Source organism: Anopheles stephensi, chromosome 2 (assembly GCF_013141755.1).
Source record: "Anopheles stephensi strain Indian chromosome 2, UCI_ANSTEP_V1.0, whole genome shotgun sequence".
Taxonomy (NCBI): Eukaryota; Metazoa; Arthropoda; class Insecta; order Diptera; family Culicidae; genus Anopheles; species Anopheles stephensi.
The window spans coordinates 16064109-16079245 of record NC_050202.1 but is presented as its reverse complement, the minus strand read 5'-3'; the positions used below and the strand labels follow the sequence as shown (position 1 = coordinate 16079245).

General features: G+C 43.3%; 1 protein-coding gene across 2 annotated transcripts in view; it reads right to left on the bottom strand.

Annotated features, from left to right (window-relative positions):
- LOC118506207 (protein sax-3-like) overlaps positions 1 to 8082 on the bottom strand; it is a 112229-nt gene extending 104147 nt beyond the window's left edge. For both annotated transcript variants that reach the window (XM_036043014.1, XM_036043015.1), the window contains exons 1-2: positions 7904 to 8082; positions 4493 to 4779 (exon numbers count right to left, since the gene is read on the bottom strand). The gene's annotated coding sequence lies outside the window, so the exon portion shown is untranslated. The remainder of the gene's footprint in view (positions 1 to 4492; positions 4780 to 7903) is intronic.
- Between the last annotated feature and the right edge of the window lie 7055 nt (positions 8083 to 15137).

The following is a 15137-nucleotide window of genomic DNA, read 5'->3' as shown; positions in this document are numbered from 1 at the left end:
CTAGATATTTACTGCCGTAATTCTAGGCGCAACTCCAGATTTTGTCCTGGAACTAAACATTCTTATCCCTCTCTTAGGAAGGATTTCGCTACAGAACTGAACTGCATGTTGAAATTGGTATCCAGCAAATAGTTGTTTCTCTTTAATTCTACAAAAACTTATCTTCAAACTTGAGATCAGAGAATATAAACAGTACAATCTTGAGAGGTTATCCCAGAATCAGATCAGATCAAATTTAGCATAGTAAACAAGACGATCGTTAAGTCGAATTCCTCAAAAAACTGAGTATTGAAAAATCTATTGACATTGACCTCCGGACCTCGATAATAGTGAGCAAGAACATCAGGGATTGTGCTCACCGATTGAAAAAAGTTTATTGGAGTGTTTTTTTAAATAATTTGTGAAGGAGTGTAAATATCTTTGCCCACACAGTTAGCAAGATATTAATTCACTTATCAATTACCACCCCTTCAGAAATCCGACATCCGGCGTTCCACTCGTAGCAAAACAAGGCAAGTAAATTTCCAGATTATCTCAAAACAAGCCTTCATTTCGTAAAGTCCCGCCTCAATCATTTTCATGCCCATTCAAAACCAGGAAAAAAACGAAAGTAAGAAAAAAGATTATCGACCACCGGTCCTTTAACAATGCGCCATTTAATGCTTCTTCATTTAATCCTCCCCGAGTTGGTATTAAACACGGTGTGAAAGCCTTCCCCCGGGTAAGGCTACACCAGCCACACTGCGGACAGGGAGACTTTGCTGGTGACTAAGATATCAAACCGTCATCATTGTCAGACACCGGGGAGCCACCGATAAAGTTTCGTGTTACCCGAAAAGAAAAAAAATGTATTCGAACACACACCACGCGGTAATCTTTAATTCCTTCATTAGGGCGCGCACGCCACCCAACGCCACCAGGCATACGATTCTTTCGGACCAAAAAGGCTGTGGAGGGTGGTGGTTTATTTCTCCAAACCTTACTACTACCTTTCGACCTTTATAAAGCGGAGGGTGGAAGCAGCCGGTGGAAGGGTGTATGCTACGCGAAGGCCGAGCCTCAATGGTTTCATGTTTTATGATCGTGCATTTGTACAACAAAAGAGCAAAAGAGGGGACGGACCCGGTGTGTATCGGTGCAGCAGCCGGTAGTAATGAGAGGGAAAATACCATTCTCAAATTTCCTTCCAGGTTCATTGGCGTATTTTGACGTTTCTTTATGTCATTGAACTTGAAATGTTTTAATGGCGAGATAAGAGGTGAGGTAAAGAGCATCTTATGTCACCATTGGTGGAGCGATTGTCGATTTAAATCATATTACCAAGAATAGTTTAAAACAGATACAAGTCTGATTAATGCGTTGTCGATTTCTTTTACAAAAATGAACAAAATAATAAATATCTGAGACTGGCATATCATTGTCACGTGCTCGCTACATCATCTTCATGCATACTTGTCCAATAAAAATTCCCTTTTCACGCGTTTGCAATTGGGCATGAAATTTATGTCCATAGCAGACATCAGTAACGACGCAACGCAACGAACCCAACAATATCGGCAAATAACCGTCGTGAATGACAACACACACACACGCACAATTCCAAAACCAGCGCCGCTTACAAAAGAAAGCTAAATCTCAGCCTCATTTAACGGTTCGGTGCGTCTTGGTTCCTACCAAGAGATGGGTGATGTGTCAATTACGACTGTCGCCGACATGACAAAGTCTTCCCCGACACATTCATCTGCTTCGCCGTAGTGTCATTTTTCCGGCGCGTGCTTGCGCTGACGGGAAAAACGTGACCGAACCATATTGAGCGGCGGCAAGCGCATAAAAGTGTAAATTGATTGTGATGTGATACCACCACCAAAAGGTGCTGAGGACTAATTGATATTTACTGACGGGTGGATGGAAGCGTTGGAGGGACGTTGATTGCGCGAGCTGTAGACATTACCTTTCAGGATTTGTCTGTATGGATGGCTTGGAATTTGCTTATATCGAACTTCAAAAATTTGGGCAAGAATTCTTGAAGAGATGCATAAATTAATATCTGCATTAAATATTGTGAGGTATTTCTATAATCTAGAAATTGCGAAAGGGATCCTCAACAAATTCTTCGGTTCCAGTAAATAAAGCACATGAAATATTGCATCGTGGCATTACTTTACGGTAACATCACTGATAAGCTTACCACCAAACAGTGGAAAACATTAAGCCAACACAAAAACATGAAACGGCTTTCGTGTTATCCTTGTGTCTCCCCGAACACCTACCCGTCTCGCCGCGCATGGCCAAGAGATGTTGTCCATCGGAAAAACGATACACAACAACAACAACAACAACCCCTAGACGTATTACGTGCTCATTTTTATTTTGCCTCAGGAAAAACTACACCAAGATTCCTTAGGAACCAGACGGAACAATTTAAAGGCGAGTCCTTGCCCAAACATTGGGTCCAACCCCCTCTGTATAGGACCAGTCCCTAGGGACGTGCCTCAGGAATAGCATACTATTTCTACCACTCCCGGAGCAAGACTACACTCCTCTGCGCCCTGCCAGTTCCGGTTTGGTTTTTGTTGTGGCAGTAATGGTGTGCGGTTAATCCACACTGGGCTTAATATACACTTTATTCCGTTCCGCAGGAATCCTCGCACTCCCCCACCCGAGAGCCCAGGGAAACTCAGTTCTGATGCGACGACCCTCGATGCAGAGTTTTGAAGGTGAAGGAAAAAGTTTGTTCCTGCTTTACTGCCGAATTTTCATTGCACTCTTCTCCATTTCCGTGTCTCTAGGATGTCTCTGCACCCTTGCCTAGAGCTCCACCAAGCTCTCCGGCTGAATCGTCGTGGTTTTCGGACGATGAATTCTACGCCACCGCATACAAATCCCAACGGATTCATCGTTGCGGTTCGGGTCTCGGAACCTCGTTAGGGGTGTATTCCACCCCGGGAGAGTGGAGGTGTAACATTAGGAGCGTACAATTCCGGTAAACCAAATACACATTTACAGCCCAAAACACACAGTGCCAGAAGAGTGCATATTTTATTCAGCTGCAGGTCAGGAAATGAAAATGGACCGAATACGACCGGTCCATGATACGTGCAGGGATGATAGATTCTGGTCATGTTCAGGAATATTATTTTAGATAAAGTAGAAAATAATATTACCTGCAGTAAATCAAACTGCCGTAATGATGTATTGGGAAACCGATTCAAACTCAGCCCACAAGAAGTAACTAGTGAAACTTTATACACCTACACCTAGACATTACATTCGCGAGAATCTCCCAGCAAGGGGCTCACGTCTAACAACCATTTCAGACTCAGACAAGATGTTACCGAAACGTACTCCAGTTATGCCATTTTAATGAACAACTTCTAGCAAAACGAATCGTACTCGGGAGTACTGCCCGAGCTCTTTACGGAAGCCGAAAGCATCCTGTCGAGCAGATATTTTTAATGGGGCCCCGGGCCTTCGTCTTGTGGTTTCTTTTATTGCGCTTGTTACAGACTCTCACTGCTTGCTGCAGGGAAGAAGCGCAGGTTGCAGCCAGCCAAAAGCCAGCAGGAATCGTAAAGTTTGGCAAGGAATCCGCCCGAAAACTTCCATCGATACCATTTATGTCTGGTGTCTGGGTTTTGCAGCACAGCAGGACCTCTTTCGCAGGCACTAACAGTAACAAAAAAAAAACCCTTTTTCATTCCTATTCCAAGTCTGGCGGGTGTTGTCTTGTCTGGGATACTTTCGGGGGAACGAAGGTTGATGGGTTGAAAATGTTAACGATTTTCAATGGAGATACTTTTTAACTTCAAATTGCGCACACCAGAAGACGCCATATTTAATGATTATTGGTAACGGAGGAGAGATAATGTTGGGCATAAAAATTTCAGCTTCAACAAATGCTCACGTTTTCAATTGAAAGAGAAAATTGCAGCTACAAAACTAACGGGTGCAAAAATACAGATTCCCAACCAACTGATAAAAAATCTTCCGTAACGTAGCGGTCGGCCATATTGAAAGTAATCACATAGTTGCTGAGCTGATGCTGATCGGAAGAATCCAGGTTCCGTTTAGCAAAAATCAAAACGATCCAACCCAATCCAGCTTTAAAGGCATCGTCTTTTTTCCTCCACTCAATCAATAACTTGCCGTTGTTGTGTAAGCCGGCCCAAATTATAGGATGTCCATGTAACTTGTGAAAAACGCCCAAAAACACGCTCCGCTAACTTCAGCTTTTTTGCGTCCAAAACACACTCCACCAAAGATTCAATATTCAATGCGATGTTGGTGAAAGGAAAGCAAATAATCACATACACACAACCCCAGCTACTAAACACGCGCCTCAAAAAATGGACTTTCCATTTCTTTCAATGGCTGATTCGCGTTTTTTTGTGTCCATCTCTGTTGTGGATCATCTGCAACACGAAGGAAGCAACCCATTTTTGATTGAATCAATAGAAAAACAAATCCATTCCTAAACCGTCCATGTACTTACCTTTTCTATATGTTCGAACTTTGCTTCACATAGGTGTTTGCTTGTTTGCTTTCATGCACTGGACTTTTCCTCTTATTCAGTACTTGCACGTGCTACACCCTTTTCGATATTTTCTTCGCTCGTTTTGAGTATTTCACGTTTTCTTTTTAAAGGATTTCAAGCTCACCGGTGTTTCGATAATTATTAAACACTGTTTACACACTTTTGAGATACCTTTTCACTTTTATACTAAATTTCTTCATTTTGTTTTGCTGAACACAAGCACAAACTACACGTAAATTCACTTCCTGCAATAGAAATCGATATTTTTATCATACTTGAACCACTTTTGATGAACTTGTTTTGAGAGATATTAATTTTAGAATTTTAACATTGCTTTTGGGGACATCAATACTCTTCTTCTTATTCTTCATCGTTGACACTAAAGGCGTAATAGGTCATGGCCTGTTATAACTTGCTTCCTTGACGTGGTATATTTAAAACACAGCTGGGATAGTCAGTCTTGAATACGGGGCGAGCTGGCCCAGCCGGGATTCGATACCCGATCCTTTCGTTGAAAGACCAACATTGCTACCTCCCGATTTACTGGCCGTTTAGTTTCACTCAATTTTTGGATAATCTCTATCTCTAAATCTTACACAAACACTATCATAAAACATATAAATTTGTTCATCACTTGTCCTCATAGATTCTCAGGGACATCAGTATTCACTAACACAAAAACAAGGCACAAAGCACATCCGCACGAGTAAGGAAACCCATCCATGTGCATATCAACATGGATAGAAGGTAGCATCCGGAAAGGACCGGGATAAATGGAGAGAACAAACGCACATACACACACACACACACATCATCATCAATTTTCGTTCAGGTTTGCAGGATAAATCGAACACGCGTTCCAAGGAAAAAAAAATTACACCATTTTACAACGAGTCAGCAACATACACACGCACATCCGGTCGCCATAAATCGCCATCAATAACAATAAATGGCCACATAAAGCGGGCATTTCACGTTGGTTTTTCTCGTTTTCTAGCACTGTCAGCACCCGCGGTCTATCTCTCTCGCCCGATTCCTGGCTGACGAAAAATATGCAAAGCCCAAAAAAAAGCGCCACACATCCTTGTGATCCTGTTGCAGAAAAGTGAGGTTACACCCCGTACACAATACACACCATCGGAGTTTGTTGAACCATCGTTTGAAGAGACAAAAGCAACAGCCTACTGCGATTTTTGACGTGTTTCCTTGTGTTACTTTTTCTCGGGAAAAACTGATATTTTCTACCAACTTCACACACATTCTCTATGTCTGTGCCTTTGGGGAGCACATTCTCTAGCCCACGAATCGTAATCACAGTGAGGGGGATTTAGCTGGATGGGCCGGCCATCCATTCCAAAGCAAAAAAAAGGTACATGATTTAACGATTTGTGACGTTTGACACGTTGCCTACGAGATATCCGGGGGGGGAAAAGGCCTGCCACAACACCACACCAACGCGACTGTCTGATAAATCCTTTGATTTATGGGAATAAAGGTTACACGGTGCCATTCGACGATATTTTTTGTCTCCGGGGCCTCACCTATAAGGACTCTCTCCGCCAGCGTTTTCTTATCGACTTATTCTGGCCGAAACCACACTTCTGTGAGGAAGCTGTGTACCCCCCCCCCCCCCCCCCCCCCCCGCAAGGTGGTGTGTGCTTTGTTTTATAATATGGAAATAAATCTACGCTGGGAAACACAGGGATACATAACTCAAATAAATTGAGCGTGCAAAATGAAACGAAAGTGCGTAGGATTAGTTTCACAGCAAAGAGAGGAGAAGTTTTTTTCGAAGGAAAAATCCTTCATCTTATTTTTCTTTGGATCTAAAACCTCAGGAGATCTTGGTCTGCTATTAGAAGCTTCCATGACTTGATTTACCCAACGTTGAAGAATCAGTTGGTATGCACTGGGAAAGGGTCCAGATAGGATTCTTCACCCGGCCCAGCCGTATGAACCTCAGCTACCACTTTGTCCACCGGACCATTAATTAGCTTCTTTGACACTACAACCTGGAGAGATCTCAGTACGCCATTTCTTGATTCCTATTCCTTGACTTGAATATCTCGTAGCTGGGATAGTCTGTCCTGCGTATTACCTGCATAACAGATAGGATTCTTTAACTTCAAGACTGAGATGTCCCAACCTGGACCCGGTCATTAGTGACTTCACGAGAAAACGCTGACTGAACGCTTAAATAATAAAACTGCAACAAGCAACATAGAATAACCTTCCAGATGTTTGATTTGGTGCGTTTGGGGATACAATTTCTAGACAAGAATTCACATTCAGCTTTAAAATAGAATCACTTTTCTCTTCACTTTAGATCACCACACTTCTTCTGGTCGTTGCTAGTAGACCTTTCCACACAACACTGGCACACGAGAATGAAAAATCGGACCACATCCGTTCAGTGCCACCTTCGATTAGAAACTCCACCGATTCACAGCCACGATACTGCATTCTACCCAGTGCAAAAACTCAAGTCGGCTGTCAAAATGCAAACGTCACACCGCGCACATACACGCACTTCTTCGGGATCGTTGCCAGATCAACCAACCATCGTGGATCATCACAGTTTGCCCTTTTCATAAAATTTCGCTTCTTCTTTCTCCGCCAGCTTATTACGCCCGCCCGGGAAATGCTGCGCGTCCCACCATTCCGCACTAATCTTCAGCAGCAATTAAATCATTAGCAAACACACACTTAATAGCCGCTCGCACATACACACACGCGCCTCTCCTCCCCTTGCGTTACGCACATTTTCCGTACACTAATAAAAACCCACATTTCCCTGGTGGCTTAGGGTCTTCGCGGACCGTGTGTGATGCACGCGTTCACGGCGAAGGAAGATATTGGTTGCATTTCGGTGCAACCCCGGTGCGCTTCCTGGGAGCAAAATGTGACTATTAATAACTCCCGTACGTGGATCGTGGAACCGGCATGCTGGTGGTGGTGCCGGCGGTAGGATCTGTGGTAGAACCGATGGAACGCATCCGTGTCGTAAAACTGCATTTTATTGCAACCGTAGATTGAATTTTCCTTCACAAAATTGACGGAGCGCTACTTGCATGGGGGCAACCTTTTGCTTGAGGGCGACCTCCTAAAAGATGCGTGAACTGCACACACACCCAGATACTCATTTTTTGTTGCTTATTTTCGGTACCATACGGAATCACTTTTCGATAGGAATTTTTAGCACCATAACCTCAACGCACGGCCGGACCCGATCGGTTTCGAAAGCCGTGATGTGAGTGTGTGAAGTAGGATTCTTTTTCGGATTGCTTTCATTATTGAATACACTTGTTTTGGTGTGGGCTTTCCTTAGCGCAACCACACTCACATCTTATAAACTATTCTTCTTTTTACCTTCTTAAAAACACCACCAATCGGTGATTAACAACACTATTCCCGGGAAACACACCAGAAGTTTCACACCGCGGTACGTACTACGACCGCACGACAAACGCGAACGATTCACACGACGGTTCGACAGAATCGGCACGGTCCACACACACGCTTCCGCACACACCGAAAGGAAGAAACTAAACGAATGTTTTCCGTCCAAGCTGCATGGAGCGGTTTCGTTCAGCGTTGTCCAGCGACGCAAGAGAGTCAGATCCAAATCGTAAACAACCGCAACTTAACGAAACTCTGTCCGCGCTCTCGCTCTCTCGGTGTAGGGTTTCGCTCTCTCGCTGTCTTTCTTTGTGGTTGGGGTTTTCTTTCGTTCTCGTATTTTTTCTCTCTCTCTTGCTTGCTCACGCTCTTGTATAGGCGGTTGTTTTTTTTTGTTCGCAAGAGAAAAGAACCGGAAAGAAATGCGCGAGAGCATAACGAATGTTGCACGGAGATGGGGAAAAATGTCACCGGTTCCAGGCGAACGTGTCACAGCGCAATAGTTTTCAAGGAAATGTGTTTTTTCGCCCCCTAAATTACGCATTATTTTATTTGGTAAAATGTAGTTTTTCTTTTAAGAAATAAAATCATTTTTATTTACTTTGTCCAACTGAGATTGGAGTCCCAAACAAAGAAGTACTTTACCGTAAGCAAAGATTTCTGGTGTACTTTCCCGTATTGATGAATAAATATGGTGATGGATAGGGACACGGAATGATCAACCCCTAATTAATAATGCATTGATAAAAAAAAAATTTTATTCATAAAGAACGGCCTGGCCGTATTGCTTAAAGCTAAATTACAAAATTAATACAATTCACAATAGTTTGGAGACATTTCCTTCTCCAAACCGTGAAAGGGCAACTTATCCCGGGTGAGCTCGGTTGTGATTTCAAAAGTGAAAGAAAATTAAATTAAAAAAACCGAGAACAAACTAAAAACATCGATAAAAATTTATAAAGGATGCTCCAGGAAGATATGCTTTGAGACTGAACATTCTCAAGACGATGCCTATAGCTAGATCACATCAGATAAGAATCCTTATAGGTCCTACATGACCTTCCACATCGACTGCATCTTCATGTTTCCAGTCTTCAGGGAGGAAATGGCCGTCTACTTTAAGGTTTTTTAATAGCCTATAGAGGCTTTTGGTCTCTAAGACCTCATACGACTTTTATATTGACATTAAGGTCAGATGTTCTACTAAATGCACTAGATTGTGTTGTGCTTTTGTCCAAATTTTAGTTTCTCACGTTTGTAGGTCTAAACTCTTCTGCCTCACATAACTAGAATTGCCCTTAGCTAGGATAATCGGTGCGGATAATCGTACTAACAGACGGTCCGGATAAGATTTGATACTTTGTCCTTGCGTCTGAAGATCTGAGCTGCTACCGCCTTGGCCACTGGTAGTTGAGTCTCTTGTAACTGTGATATTGTGAAGATTTCCCCCTAGCCGGAGAAGCCCTCCTAACCGACGAGGCCCCGAGCGGCCACTCCTTCCGCTCCTAGGTTGATCCGCCACCGAGCAAAGCTACTTTTGTGATCTTCTGCAAAGAGTTTTTAAAGGTAACGACTTCGTCGGCAAGTGTCCTGGTACCTGTAGTCACTATTTGGTCCAACAAACTGTGTCTATAAGACATCCTGAACGATACTTGAGCATCTTAAATGATCTTGGAGCTAATATTTTTCACTTCGATTACACCTCTTTGTTCCTGGACATCTTCGATTTTACAATTTACAGATACAATTTTGTCCAAAAATCGCAACCAACAAAACAGAAAAATCGATCACCAAGTCAAAGTCAAGTTTGTCTTCGCGTATCTTGGCACCGGTGTAAATAATGCTCGCGCTCTCAACAACATCTTAATGCAAAAACACAACTTGATCTCGCCCATAGAGCGACAAGGGTACAGCATATTTGCATTTGCAATGCAACACCTACTTCACTCGGTGCGAAGGAAACTAGTGCAAATTATAAAGGCAAGCTGTTCGGTTTTTTCCCTTCTTCTTTCACAAGTGGCACGAAAAATTCCATTATCCCCTGGTACGGCTACCCCCGTGGGTGCATGTGCGGAGCGTGGGCTTTCTTTCCGAACGCAGTTTCTATGCTGCCAGCCCTGCGGTGTGTCATGTGGTGGGCCACTCGGCGCCAAGTACCTCCCGGCTGCACCCTTCCAGCCGCTTTGCCGCCACCACGCCGGCATCCAACTTTCTCTGGTTGGAGCACTTCGACTTGGGCCAACCTCGCTAAGGTGTTGCGGCTCTGTGGTGGGTTTTTTTTACGAACCTCGTGGGCTTGGCTGCGAGACAAACGCGCGACAAAAACCTTCAGGTTCAGCATTCCAACAGCCATTGCAAACGATGATGAGGACGACGACAGGTTGTCGTTATCGTACCGCGGTTCCACGGCTAAAGGAACTAATTAGTTATGTTTCGACAGATTGGGCAAAAACGAGAGACGGAACCAAGAAGGGGTCTCAATCACTGAATCGAGAAACTTGGCACTTGGCCGAGATGGCCAACACGAGATTAGCGAGACAACGAACGGGATGGGCGTAAAACGAGGCCACCCTTCGGTTTCGCTCACGGCAACAAACAACAAAAAGGGTCCCAGTACCCAATAAGTGGTTGCGAATTGTTTGCCAAATAAATAAGTTCAAAGATATTTCGCACCTTCTCGCGTGTGTGTGTGTGTACCTCACACAGATCAAGTGGAATGAAAAAGGTGTGGAAAATTGTGTTACAGGATATTCTTATTGATTTAAAAAAGTCTTATAAGACTAAGTGTATCGTAATATGAATCTTTCTGTTTTTGGCTTAGTTTAGAAAAGTTTAATTTTTATGTAAGAAAGTTTAAACAATTTGTAACATAAGGTGATTAATTATTTTTTCATAAAAAACTTATCAGACTGAATAAAAATGAGAAAATAAATGAAGAATAAGAATCTTTTTGAAAAGAGATAAAAATTGAACAAAATAACACATTTCAAAACAGCCACTCAAACGAATTCTTATTTTAACCATTTTGTTGCTTAATTTTCTTTCTATTTCCACAAATAACGAGGGTCATTGCTATTAAAAATATGATTTCATTACGTAAAATAGCCCCTAAATTTATGCCAACCCAAACGACAAACTTTAATTGTTTCTTTACTACACTCCAGAGACTATCCTACGCTTTTCGCCTTTTTTTCGCTCTTCTTCGAGCGCCTTAAAATCTGGAGCAGAAGTTATACAACGATAAAGAATCGTTACGGACACGCAAAATCACGCGCGCCACGCCGATAAACAAAAGCCCCTATGGACAGCTGCCCTACCAAGGGGTACTACCGCGATCGGTGGTGGTGCATTGAGCAGCACGAAATAATAATGAAATATCCAGACGCGTGGTCCAATCATTTTATATTTATTGCCCTTCATTGAGCCTGGTGTTGCGAATGGGGTAGCAGTTCACTTTGACGCTTCCACTCGGTCGGTCTCGAGCTGCGGTCTAAACGCCCATGCAGGGCCCATGTGTCTTCCTTCTTGTGGGTTCGTCGTCGGATAAAAAAGTTGGATAAGATGAATTCTTGTTTTGGGGTGTTTTTTTTATTCTTTCCCTGCAATGAATGCGCATTTAAATGGCAAAGTAAATTGATTTTTACATTGGCACAGGTTTTTATAAGTCATATTTCTTATCGTAATTGTACGGTATTGCCGGACAACTGATGAAAGATAATTTTAAGGCAGGCCAAGCGGAAAGATTGCCGTTTATTAAATGTCGTGAAATAAATTTAAATGATATCTTCGAGCCGTCGGGTAGTTATTTTGATCAGCTGTTTGGATCGCTTTATTGTTTGATAATAATTTAACAAATTAAATCATCCCTACACAAGTCCGTACCGGATGACGGAGCTCAAACAGAAATACATCAATTCAATGCTAATTTTTTAACCACCAAACAACGCCCATCACAATGACGATCGTTGGCAGCATCGCTATCACGCGTCACTCCGGTGCGTTGGTTGCAACTGCAGCTAAAAACAGCTAAACCCTCTTCATTCAGACAAAATTCAACACCTTCCATCTACCTAGACCGAATCAAAGACCCCCTTTTAGTCCCACCGGAATTGCCCGGGGCTGGCAGATGATGATCGCGTACGCATTTTTCTTTGTGGCTGCAAATGACCTCGCTCGCGACTGTCGCCCGTCTGCCGATGCTGCCCACGGTACTGGACTGGCTGGCTGGCTTGCTGGCTGGCTGGCTGGGATGCCCTTTGAGGTGGTAACGAGCCTACGCTGCCAGGGAAGTTGGCGTTCGTTTCCCTTAAGTCTAAAAGGGGGACTTTGGTTTTGTTTTTCTGTTTTGAGTTGGTATGAAGACAGGTACGAAACAAATGACAACAGCCATTCCGCAAGCAATTAATTTCCTGTACGCCTTAGAACTTTGTCTGCTGGGTTTGTCGCTGAATCGGTGAATGTAACTGATGGTGAAAAAATGTAGTTTTTATCATATTTTTAATCTATTAAAAATTTAGTTTTGTTTAAAATCAGCTATCTTAAATTGACACTCAACCTCTGAGCTGAATATTATTTAGTCATGGAACAAGCATAAGTGACCATCAGAATATTGCTTAAATTCGATCGTTCCTGAAGCCGTCCTAACAATTGCGAACATTATTGCTTTGAGGTCAATGATTTTAAATTTTAAGGGCCAAAGAGTTCAGGATATTCCGGCTTCATCCCTAGAATGATCGTACGGAAAGAGATCGATCAAGTTTTTGGTGAATACAATAATTTGATATAGTTGTTGACTATCTAATTTTATCCTCATTTTAAATCTGAAACGAGCTAAAGAGCTTCAAGAATTCAAATATATTTTAGACGCTTCTTACTTCTTCATAATTTAAATAAAGCTAATGCTCACTTGTGAATAAATCAATTCTACAGAAATTAAACTACAATCATTTCATTGACCTTAAATTGTGCTGGTTTTTTTCAATTTATTAAAAAAAAGTAGACTCGATTCCCTAATCTTACAAGATCGACTTGTCCCATTCGTTGAAGAGATAGTTGGAAACTATCAGAGAGGATTCCGAAACGGAAAATCAACCACTGACCAGATCTTCACGATGCGGCAAATCTTGGAGAAGATGGTGGAGCAACAGCTCCACTCCTACCATCTCTTCATTGATTTCAAAGCCGCCTATGACAGCATAGCCAGGGTAAAACTGTACGACGCAATGAGCTCTTTTGGAATCCCGGCCAAGCTTACCAGGCTTGTACGAATGACAATGGCCAACATCACATGCCAGGTGAAGGTGGATGGAAAACTCTCAGGGCCCTTTGCTACCACCAAGGGCCTGCGCCAGGGAGATGGGCTCGCCTGTCTCCTCTTCAACCTGGCGCTAGAGAGAGCCATCCGTGACTCAGAGGTGGAAACTTCGGGGACCATCTTCTATAAGTCAATCCAGATCCTGGCATACGCTGATGACATAGACATCATTGGTTTGAGGCTCTCCTATGTAGCAGAAGCTTATCAAAGGATCGAGCGTGCGGCACAGAACCTCGGGTTGGAGATTAACGAGGCGAAAACCAAAATGATGGTGGCACCACCAGCGGCCCTGCTAACAAACACTGATTTACGCAGGGGTGATGTACAGATAGGTGACCGCACCTTCGAAGTCGTCCAAAACTTCACCTATCTGGGGTCAAAAGTCAGCACCGACAACAACATTGATGTTGAGTTACGCGCACGGGTGCTGGCTGCCAACCGGTCATACTACAGCCTGAGGAAACTTCTCCACTCTAAATACCTGTCGCGACGGACGAAGCTGGGACTGTACAGAACTTTTATAGTCCCAGTACTCACATACGCCTCTGAGACATGGACTCTGTCCAAAACTGACGAAGCCCTCTTAGCCGCGTTCGAGAGGAAGATGCTCAGAAGGATTTTTGGCCCCGTATGTGTGGAAGGACAATGGAGGAGCCGCTACAACGACGAGCTCTACGAGCTGTATGATGATCTCACCATCGTGCAGCGAATTAGACTCGCCAGGCTCCGGTGGGCTGGTCACGTCATGAGAATGACACCGGACGACCCAGCCCGTAAAGTCCTTTTAGGCCGTCCACAAGGACAGAGGAGGCGTGGTAGGCCCAAATTGAGATGGAGTGATGGCGTTGATGCGTCCGCCAGAACGGCCGGGATAACGGATTGGCAGACGACGGCGCTGAACCGTGAGCGGTATCGAGGATTGTTGCAGCAGGCCAAGACCGCAAAGCGGTTGTAGCGCCAGATAAGTAAGTAAGTAAGTAAGTAAGTAGACTCGATTTGAAGTTTCTCAATCTCAATCTTCCTACACATAAGTCTTATAAAATAAATTGCAGACACCGATAATAGCCGATGATGTTCTCATATCTAATGGTTCAAGAAACAGATTACTGTAACATAATTACTGTACTCGATTAACCTTTCGTGACGTACGAAGCTTATATAGTATAGATAATATCGGATCTGACAGTAGGTGTCCGCCTAGGACCACCCCATCGGTTGAGAGGGGCCCCCGAAAAACAACGCTATATTCGATTCGATACGATTCCTAGATCCCGTTCTCAGACAGGGCTCCAAGCCAAAGACTCTTACCAAAACTGAATAATTCCTCTAAGAGCGTTCGAGAGTACGATGATCAGGACAATGGTGTACTCTTTGAATTGTACGACGATCAAGACTTGCCAGGCTCCGGTGGGCTGGTCATGTAATGCGAAAGGCACCGGACAATCCAGCGCGAAACCACTGTTGAGATCGTTCACATGGATGAAGTAGACGTGGACGAACCGAACTTGGATGAAGTGGTGGCGTTGACGTGTCCGCGACAAATGTCGGGTTATTGGATTGGTGGACGACAGCATTAAACAGTGAGATAAATCTAGGACTTGACATTTCTGTAGAATTCTAGAACCAAAACCCTCCGTAAAATAGCTCTCGGTAAGCTCTCATTACCGAAGGTTGATCGACACAATTTAATAAAAAACGTGCAATTATATAACATTATTGGCAAACCTCAAAACATTGGCCAATTAATTAATTCCTTTAGTGACATTTTGTATAAATACAATGCTTCACACTCGCACACTCATTATCCCGACGCCCATTTAAGCTACAATCCCATTTAGAAGCCTAATGATCCGTTAGCATTATTGGCAAATAATTTCGAAAAAAACTTTT